Raw genomic sequence first — 10,830 nt, forward strand, 5'->3', positions numbered from 1 at the left:
CTCTCTCTCTCTCTCCCTGGGTGGAGAACTGTCAATCTAAAATGCCCAAAACATTACTATTGTCTTCTCCTTTGAGAGTGAATCCAGCTGGGGCTGTCAATCACCAGGAGGCTACCCCTCAGGAGAGCCGACTCACCTGAAGATGCTGGAGATGTGGGGAATAATTCCCTCAGTGAGATAACGTATGTATACCCCCAGAAGTCCCCTCCAATTCAGCTGTGTACAGATCCGTATTGCCAAGACTGATTGCTATCCTCAGTTCTAACTCCAAAAATGTAATCCCCCGCCCCACTCGGTCTCTTCTTTGGACACTGGCCAAATCCTCATCGCGTTTCCATGGGTTCTCCGTGTACTCTGACTTTCTTCAGCCCCTCCCACACCCAACTGCTGCCACGCTCCTTTGCTGAACCTGCCTACTCTCTTGAACCCTGATTCAAATGGCAAGTCATTCTCTCTCCATCTCCCTCTCCATCTCTCTCCTCCATCTCCCTCCTCCAGGCAGCTGTCAGTCATCCCCTCTCCCTCCTCCATTTCCCTCCTCCATCTCCCTCCTCCAGGCAGCTGTCAGTCATCCCCTGTCCATCTCCCTCCTCCACGAAGCTGTCAATCATCCCCTCTCCTTCCTCCATTTCCCTACTCCATCTCCCTCCTCCAGGAAGCTGTCAGTCATCCCTCTCCATCTCCCTCCTCCAGCTCCCTCCTCCAGGAAGCTGTCAGTCATTCCCTCTCTATCTCCCTCCTCCAGGAAGCTGTCAGTCATCCCTCTCCATTTCCCTACTCCATCTCCCTCCTCCAGGAAGCTGTCAGTCATCCCTCTCCATCTCCCTCCTCCAGCTCCCTCCTCCAGGAAGCTGTCAGTCATCCCCTCTTCATCTCCCTCCTCCAGGAAGCTGTCAGCCATTCCCTCTCCATCTCCCTCCTCCATATCCCTCCTCCAGGAAGCCGCCAGCCATTCCCTCTCCATCTCCCTCCTCCAGGAAGTTGTCAGTCATCCCTCTCCATCTCCCTCCTCCAGGAAGCTGTCAGCCATTCCCTCTCCAGCTCCCTTCTCCTGGCAACTGTTAAGGTTTATAGCTTGCTGGCCCTGTGGTTTACTCTCAAGCTCCAATAAAATTGTCCTTAAGCTCCCCTCTGAGTCTATTTGAAATTATTTTATTAATGAGACCGAGAATCCACAAAGGGACACCCCAGTTCCCCTTTGGCCTCCCCTCGGCTCTGCTCCGCCTTGCCCGGTGGTCCCTCTGGAGACACACTGATCTTAGAGATCATAATATGAAAACCTGAGTTTCAGCAGAGTCGTCCTTACTCTCTATGCTCGGCGCCTGGAGACAGACGCCTTCCTAGAAGAAGAAAAATTGTGTATTCCATTAATTTAAGAGATTTTCCTCTCTCAGCTCTGCTTACTTGGCAGGCTGCATGGAGCGGTAAAAGTAAACACAGCTAGTGGTGCTGTCTATAAAGAGACGTTCTCAGAATTGCAGCTTAGAAACAGAGGCCAGGAAGACTACACCAAGGCAGAGAGAGAGAGAGACAGAGACAGAGATAGACAGAGATGGAGAGACACAGACATAGATAGACAGAGAGAAATGGAGACAAATTGCACTTCTACATTATGCATGCCCCCCAAACCCCAAAGCTCCTAAGGCTGCCCTACCCCTGGGAAGCTGGCCTGAGGCAAGGCTCCTTGTGAGAGTCAACCCCGGGCGAGGGAGAGAACTCTGTGGCGGCCTTGTGGGCCTGAGGATCAGACCTTGATCTCCAGGACCCGAATTAAGGACAAAAGCCAGACTTCGTGGTTCGTGGTTGGGATTCCAGTGCTGGGGAAGTGGAGACAGATGTTCCCTGAGGCACTCTAGACAGTTAGCCTGGCTTCCAGGGCAATTTCAGGTCAGTGAGGCTGTCTCAAAAACAGTGGTGGACAGCACTCAAGGAATGACCTTGAAGTTGTCCTCTGACCTCTAAATGACCCATGTGCGTGTGGGTCACATGCGCGTGTGGGTCACACACACACACACACACACACACACACACACACACACACACACACACACACGTACACACACACGCACACGCACACGCACACGCACACACACACACACAGAGTCACTCAAGCTCTTTTTGTTCAGTTCAGCCCTTCCAGAAACTGTTCAGGGCCTCCTGCATTTGTCTCTCTTTTTTTTTTGGTTTGGACTCAAGAGAAGCCTGTGTAGTGTGCTTTCCCATTTAGTGAGAATAGGCCCTGAGGTCCACACCAGGCTTTTCTGACCTCTGAGGGAACAGCCTTCATGGACCCCTTTGTTCCTTGAAGCTGTGCCAGCCAACCCCCTGCCCACACTCACCTGGGTCCTCCTAGGAGTGAGGTGGCTGGCCTTCACCAGGAGGCTAACAGCTGAACCCCAATACCCATTCTTTACTCCTGCCACAGTCATAGAGTGGGTAGTCAGGTAAACTGCTACCCAGAAAAGAGACTGCTTCCTTCAAGCCTCCCTGGTGGCTAGGCGTGGTCACGTGTCCTGATCAGTGAGACTGGAGAAGAGTGTGGCTAGGCAAGGTCATGTGTCCCGAGACTTGAGAAGTGGTGTGTGGGGCTCTGGAGTCACTCCGACCTCTTTTCCTTCCTGATCACAGGTTAGAACAGGAACAGAATAGTGGTGGGGATCAGTTAGGGGCCATGTGGTGACAGCAACATCCCAGAAGGCTGGACCAAGATGGAAGGCAACTGGGTCCCCCAAACACCAGTACCTACATCCTTTTGTAGCATTATCCAGGCTCCTACTTCACTGCGATTTAGTTGTCTGGTTGGGAGTCCCCCAGCAGGATGAATCTCTGTTGCTTTCTCTCTCTCCCTTCACCACGTTCAAGGGTATAGTCTCTTCTCTCACACCTTCAATCGTCACAAGCCAAGGCCAGGGTGGGCCAAGGCAATCCTGTTGCTAAGAATTGGTGCTACCAGAGTCACCATCCACAACAGGGCTCAGGAAAGAGCTGGAAATTCAAAATAGGATATCACCCTAGGCCAAACCTGTACTTGCAGGGATGGGTCAAGGTTCAAAGGAAGACTCCATCTCCTGCCTTCTCTCATGTCTTAGCTTCATCAGCTCCACCTGACACTCGAGGGTTTTTCTGTGTGAACACCCTGGCTCATGCTTATTTTTTTGAGATAGGGTCTCACTATGTAGTCCTGGATCACTCACTCTGTAGCCTGGACTGGCCCACACTCATAGAGCCCCCACCTGTCTCTGTCTCCATAGTGATGGAATTAAAGTATTTGATTTCCCATAGTGCCACCTCTCCCAGCCTTGGTTAATGTTTAAAGTCCGTCTTGCCCGCTTTTGGAAGAGTCGGGACTCCCCATGATCTTACGGGGCGGGGGGGGGTGTTGAAAAATCCCAGTGTGAATAGGTGTGAGAGGCCCCAGGGGATGCAAAGGCCCAGTGTGAATAGGCATGAGAGGCCCCAGGGGATGCAAAGGCCCAGTGTGAATAGGTGTGAGAGGCCCCAGGCAGTGCTAATGGCTGCTCACAGGATCTTGAAAGCCCAGTCTGCACATATTTTGTTTGTTTCTGAGTGGGATTCGCTTGTTTGTCCCTTTGTTTTCTAGACAGATTCTCATTATGCAGCTCTGGCTGGCGTAGAACTTGCTATGTAGACAGTGTTGGCCTGAAACTCACAGAGATCCTCCGGTCTCTGCCTCCCTAGCACTGGGATTAAAGGCACTTGCCACTACACCTGGAAGGGATTTTGTTTTGCCAAGGGTAATCTCGAACTTATTATGTAGCCAAGAACAAACCTGAATTCCTTATCCTCCTGATGTTATCTTCCAAGTTCAGGGATTACAGGTAAATGTCATCACACTGTTTTGACTTTACACATCTTTAAACATCATACTGGTTGTCTGAAATGAGCTACGGGAGAAATATTTACACTATGGAAATTGGCATACACTGAAAAATCAGACATTTTCCTTCTGAAGAGCCAGCACTGCCCATGGATGTCTCACCCTGTGTCCAGAGAAAGGCAGATCAGAACCCCTTAAGGCAGCAGTCCCAACATCAGAGTATTTGGGAGTCTCTGTTATCTTTGTAGGCACCAGAGTGACAGGCCCCCGCCCATCACCTTTCACCTCCAGAATCCAGGTATACACACATGCAATGACTTATTTTCTATATCAATTGTCCTTTCTTGTTACATTAGCAAAGACTGAGACCCCAGGAAAGGGGTCCTGACCTGTGAGGCACCTGCCCTGAACACCCACATGGGGTGAGAAAGCAAGACAGGCTGAAGACCACCTGCTAGCCAGCACCTGTCTAATCCTTTCTTGTTACAGGCTGAGACCTCAGACCCCAAACACACAGGACTCATGGTGGAGCTAACAATTGTTGTGAAACTGTTACAGTGTTGTGAAAGCACCTAGCCAAACTAGAAGAGCACCCGGTTCTACCCACAAGTCTCCTGTTGCTGAAAGTCTTGAGTCATGATACTCCTGCTTGTATAGAGGGAGACCTGGACAGAGGCACCCCGAGAGGGCACAGGTCCGAGGTGCATCTTGAGATCTTGTGCTGATTCTTGCAGGGAACCTTGGAGTCAGCTCAAGACCCCCAAGACCAAGTTCTCAGCACAATGGAGATGGATTTGCCCCAGAGGGAAAAGGGCAGGAATAAGAGACAAAGACGGGAGACAGAGGATGAGGGAGAAGAGAAGGGAACAAGGAGAGGGAGCAGGGATGTTTTTCCAGGGGTGGGGACAAAGGACTGCCTCTGGATAGAGAGGAGACAGACGAGGCACATAGGAAAATGGAGGTTTATAAATGTAAAGGGGAGGCCCGTGTTAGGATAAGGAGTTTAATTTTCATTGGGCATGTTAATTAGGCGAGCCAAAGGGGGCTTCTGATTGTTGGACTTCAGTATGGTAGCTGGACCTTGGTAGTCAGCCTAGGAGGAGGAAGTGGCCAAAAAAGGGAATAGACCTTGGTGGCTAGCTTTAGGGATGGAATCTAATGGTTTTTAGCAAGGCAGAGGTAATGGGGGAAGGGCTAGGCCTGCCAGAGCCATGTTTGCCCTGCTCAGGCTGGCTAGAGTTCCTTCAATTCTCTCCTCACTAAGCCCACATCCCAGGACCAGTCTCTGCCCTAGGAGAGCCTTGTTTGACCGATGAGGTAGTACTCAGTGAGAGGAGGCTAGATCTAATCCTAGCTTCCCCAGGTGACTCCCAGTGTCCTGAAACCCACACAGCTCTGTCTGGCTGTACATTTGCCAAACTTCACTCACAGAGAGGGAGTCCTGACTGAGGTCTGTTGGACATTCCGTAAGCAGAGGTTTTCTGCCCGGTGCATGGCTTGGCATTTTCTCTCAGGGCAGATGCAGCAGCCAGTGGCTGCCCTTCACTGTGTAAAGGGCCTGATGTTCTCCACACCCCTGAAAAGCTCCTAATCCTTCTTCATTTCCGGAGTCACTCTAAGAGGCTACAGCCCCCACCTCACCTCACCCTGTAGAATTGTTGAAATGCCTCAGAGTTACCTCCTATTCTGAATTCCTGCTCCCACAAAATTTGGATGCAGCTCACCCCCACCCCCCACCCTACCATCCCCCCACCCCCCACTCCCTCCCACTCCCACCCCCAGTTTAGAGAGCTGCTCCCTCTCACTCACTGTTCCTTCCAGATTTTCCATTTGCTCAAAGGCCACCAGCGCTGTCATACATAACAGATTTTAGCTAGACATTTTGAGGGGCAGTAGAGGGGTATTTCAGTTCCCAGAAGAGCAAGCAAATGGTTTAAAATGGACAATGCGGTACCGGAAGTCAGCCTGGCATCCTTGCCTAGGCAAGGATCTCAATGGTCAGCTTCCACCCCTCCCTTTCTCCCTCCAGAACCCTCTTCTCCTTTCAGGGTCCCCGACCCACATCTCAGCACCACACCAGGAAGACAAGGATCATGCAGCTTTATCAGCCAGTGTCATCCAGTCCCTTTCCTTGACTTGATGGCAATGCCCTCTCAACTATTTCTGACTCTTTTTACAGCAGACCGAGTCCCGTAAAGACATAGTAATTCCATAGGCAGCCACCCACCACCAAGATCAATACTCTCCCTGTGCTTTCTTTACGTGGAGTGACTGGCAAAATAATTCAGTAGAAACCGGGGAACAGTTGGGTAACTCCACCTCTGGGTTCAGCCCCAAGACTTGGAAGCAGGTACTTGAACAGCTGTGTTGTGTGTGCTTGTGTTCAAAGCAGCATCAGTCTCAATAGCCCAACGGTGGGAACACTGAAATGTCTACCAGCAGATGGGTAAACAGAGGAAGATGCACGTACACAATGGACTGGACCTTTAAGCAGAGTTGCATCTGACTCCTGTAACAACACAGAAGAGCCTTTAAACTATGCCGCCAGGTTGAAGAGATGGTGTGGTGGGTAAAGGTGTTTTCTGTGCGAGCTGATCCCATCACGGAAGGTGAGACCTGTCAGAGTTGTCCTCTGACCTCTAGGGACACTGTGGTACATGTGTCCCTGTACACATACACACACACACACCCCACACACACTCACAGAGACAGAGACAGAGAATAATAAATGTCAGCGATGCAGGAAGGTGAAACAGTTGTTGCCAGGAGCTGAGGAGAAAAGAGAGATGGAGGACTTAGGATAATGGACCGTTTGGACTTTAGTAAAGGATAATGACAATGGCTGCCCCACACCGTATAAATGTTCTTAATGCCACTGAACTATGCACTTGGAGATGGACCAAAATATCCCTAAGGATTGTGCTAGGTATACTTTTTTTTATCACAACTAGGAACACTTCATGAGGAGTTTGAGTTCTTGTATCCTCTACCCATGTAGGCAAGGTGCCTCCCCATCCCCATGCCCAGGGACCTCCAGATGGGGGCAGGTGAAGACGGAGGGCTGGGAGGGCTGGGAGGGCCAGCGCAGATGCACTGTTGTGGCATAGCTGTGCCTGGGCAGCAGAGGGGCCTCTCCCTGGGATGCAGTACCAACGCTTGCTCACTGGTAAGCCCCCCTTAAAGATCCCCAAAGCTTTGCTGCTTTCCACTCTCACCTCTTTGATGGAGTGGGAGCCAGCCTCTCCCTGGAGTGACTCCTCACAACAAGCAGCCAGCGATTAATTGCAGCAGTTGAAATTTATTGTATGCTTGCCGTAACTCAGAGCCAGCCTCTGCTGGGTGTTTATTTCTCACCGTTGATGCATTGCACACAGCAGCCCCGGAGCATCTGAATTTAGAGTGCACACAACACTGTGCAGTGTCCCTGTTGCTGCCTTCCCCTGGCCTGACCCCCTGAAATCCACAGAGCTCGGAGAAGAGAATTCTTGATTGCTGGCCTAGAGAAACAGTTGGAAGCAGAGGAAGCTTTGGGTTTTGTGCCTGGTGCATGTGGTTGGTGACTCAATTCATTTCAGGGGGCCCAGTCAATAAATCCTTACTAACCTGCCAGCACGGGCCACCCCCACGCCTTGGCTGTTACAGAAACTGCCAGAATCGGAGGCTCTGTCTCTGAACGCACAGGAAGCACTCTGGCCTGTATCTTCTTCAGGGCGGCACAGATGCCAAGGGGCATCTCGCGGCTCCCCCAGCTCCCGGTCCCTCCTCCTGCCTCACCCCACCCTGCCGAGTGACTGTCTAGAAAGGACTGTAAGCATCGGTGCCTAACAAGGCAGAACAAAAGCCTGTGTGCTCACCGAGTGCCATTTGGAGTGCATGACAATTCCAGAGCACAAATGGAAAAGTGGGGGGTGGGGGGAGGAAAAAAAGACTTGAAATCTATAGCTGGCTTTTATCAAACCAGAACTTGTAGGTCTTGCCTGACAATCAGCCAGCAGCTCCAACCCACGAGGGACACTTCTCACGAGCAGCTTCTGGCTGGCTATTAGCTCCCAGCAGCCTTCTGACCCTTTTTCCAGGGAAGGAACAGCTGGCAGCTGGCAAGGGGGCTGGCAGAGTGGGCAGCTTTTGCATCTCTGGGAGCGGATGTAAGATTGGCAGGAAAGGAGGCATTTAAAATATGACGATTATAAGCATTTTCCACTCGCCTCTCTTTATTATGCGTTTGGATTCTGGCTCTGATTGCTAAAATGTATTGTGTGCTAAGGGGCTTTGATGATGCCCCCCCCCCCCTTTAACCAAGCCCCTACACACACTTTAACCGTAGATGTCCCTGCTTTTTTTCCGTGACTAAACACCAGCCTAGATAATGATGGATTCTGTGAGTGCTTTCTGCTCAGCTCTCTTTCAAACAATTCTTAGTAGCAAAGATGATGGACAAATGGCTGCGAGACTGAGCTCAGGTGTGGGGCTAGTGACTTGTTGAAACAACGTTGACTCACCTGGGCCTGTTGGGCAAGGTCTTGTGTGGGATCACAGCACCGGGGAGAAATGGGTTTGGGGCTGGGGTGAAGTCTAGATGGATTAGCTGCCCGTAGAACAGATAAAGATCAATTAGGCCTGTTCTCTTTCTTGTATGTGCTAACCAGCTCTCCATCTTGGATCAGAAAGGGTGGAGGTGGGAGCACGCAATAGGAAGCCCTGGTGAGTGGCAAGCAGAGTGGACCGAGGGGACAATACCCCTCAGGGGAGTGGAAGGATTTTGTGACAGCCCCATGCTTCTGAGGACCTGTCCCGTGATGGTGAGGGCATTATTTGTGTAACCTCACATGAAAACAGGCTTTCCTGTTTTCAAAAGCCCCAGAGAAAGGCCACAGTAGTCTTCCCTTCACGGAGACACTTCCTTGACTAAAAGCTCACAGAAAAGTTTTCCCTGCAGCCAGAAGTGGATGGTGCCCTGTCTGGAGGCGCTAATGCATATGAAGGGACTAAACCAGCCTTGCTCAGTGGAACTTGGTGTCTTCTGTGGCAGCATACTTTGGTGTATGACTAAGAAATAAAGCAATAAAGGCAAATGTAGCTTATTAAAGACAATGGCTGCTGTTCCACCAAAGAAACCAGTCCTTCATTTTCTCGCTGGTGCCATTATGCTGACCCTGGGGAACCCATGACATTTCCTGTGACGTAAAGAATACCACTTAACTTTTCCTGTGGGCCCACAGCAACTGTGAAATAGGCAAAGTCCAGAGTTAGAATTTTCCCACCCACGTGCTGGTTTTTTGCTCCTTACAGTTTCCCAGCTCACTCCCAAGGTATTTACTGTTCTCCAGTGCCAAGAAAGCAAAATAATGCACTTTTTACTAAAGTGTCATCGATTCCCTGTGAATTCTACCGCAAGGGCATTTGAAGTCTCTGTCTGTCTGGATTCAATCAAGAAGGACCAACTGCAGTGTAATTTGAAAGGCAACATAGAATACAAAGAATTGTTCACTATAATAAGGGATTAAGCCAACAAAGAATTGGCTAATAAGAAGTAAAGAGAAGCCTAAAGGATGTAAGAGCGGTACATGGAAGGAACAACCCTTGAAGGCTGAGACGAATGCTTGAGGGCCAAGTTCCAGACCTTGTTGAAGAGGGCTTGGCAATGGCACAAGATGGCAGAGAGGATTCTGGGATTCAGCAGTGGAGACACACACTAGAATTCTGTCCTCTGAGTTGTCAAAAACAAAAACAAAAACAAACAAACAAACAAACAAAAACCTGGTGAGATAGCTCACCACAGGCACTCTGCTGTAGGACTTGAGGAGGGGAAGTGCCAGGAACTGCTGCTTTCAAGTGCCCTTGGCTGCTGTGCATCCCAGGAGCTGGTGCTACAGGGGCTGGAGAGCCGCAATGTGGCAAGCATAAGGGTACCAGGGCAGCAAACCCCACTTCCCACTATCTCTCCTGTGCCTTCTACTGAAAAGCTCAACATTGTACTCACCACAGAGGAAAAACTTTCAATGGATGCAGCTCCATTTTTGAAGAGTATTCAGTGAAGGATATGTATGGAGCTGGGAGGCAATGCAGCACATATTTTAAAAGACAGGTAATGGTTCCATGGGTAAGACTGCTTGCTGTGTAAGTGTGAGGACCTGAGTTCAAATCCCATCACCCACATCAACAAACAAACAAAAAACCAGATATGGTCAATGTGCCCCTACCACCAGCATTACAGGGCATCATAAGCATGTCTCTGGAGCTCTCTGGCTGGATAGCCTAGCCAAAACATGGAGCTTCAGGTCCAGTAAGGGAATAAGGCAGACAGTGACTAGGAAGACCCATGACATCCTCCTCTGGCATATACATGTATATGCCAAATACTAAAGACAGAAATGAATGCACTCAACAGCACGGATTTCTAGTAGTAAAGTTCTACCGCGCACACACACACACACACACACACACACACACACACACACATACACACACTCGCACTCGCACATGCGTGCATGACTGTGGAGGCTGAAAGATGATGACATCAGGTGTCACCCTCCTTACAAACACCACTCACCTCATCCCAAGGTCTCTCATTAGACTGGCTGGCCATCCCACCCCAGGGATCCTCCCGTCTCTGCCTCCAGTGCAGGGATTAAAAGGGAAGGCTGGCATTGTCGCATGAGTTCTGGAGACTGCACTCAGGTCTTCCGAATCTCTTCAAAGGGGACTGTAGACCGGCCCGTGAATCAGGATGCAAGGGGACATAAAGGCAAATTGCCAAGTGTTGCTTTGAGACAGGACATGCCTTCAACTTTTAAGTTCATCTCTAGGCTTAGATGATGTGGGGCCCAGCTAGATCCCACCAATTTTATTTCTGCTTTTAAACATGTGAAGAACCAGCATTCTCAAGTCCCTTTGCTCTGGAGTATGTACCAAGTTGAGGGCATTGGAATGTGGCCCCCAAGGCATCTTCCAGAGAGTTGCTGGCATCCAGAAGAAAGCAGGCATCTGCTGGA

The sequence above is a fragment of the Onychomys torridus genome, chromosome 19 (genome assembly GCF_903995425.1).
Source record: "Onychomys torridus chromosome 19, mOncTor1.1, whole genome shotgun sequence".
NCBI classification, from domain to species: Eukaryota; Metazoa; Chordata; class Mammalia; order Rodentia; family Cricetidae; genus Onychomys; species Onychomys torridus.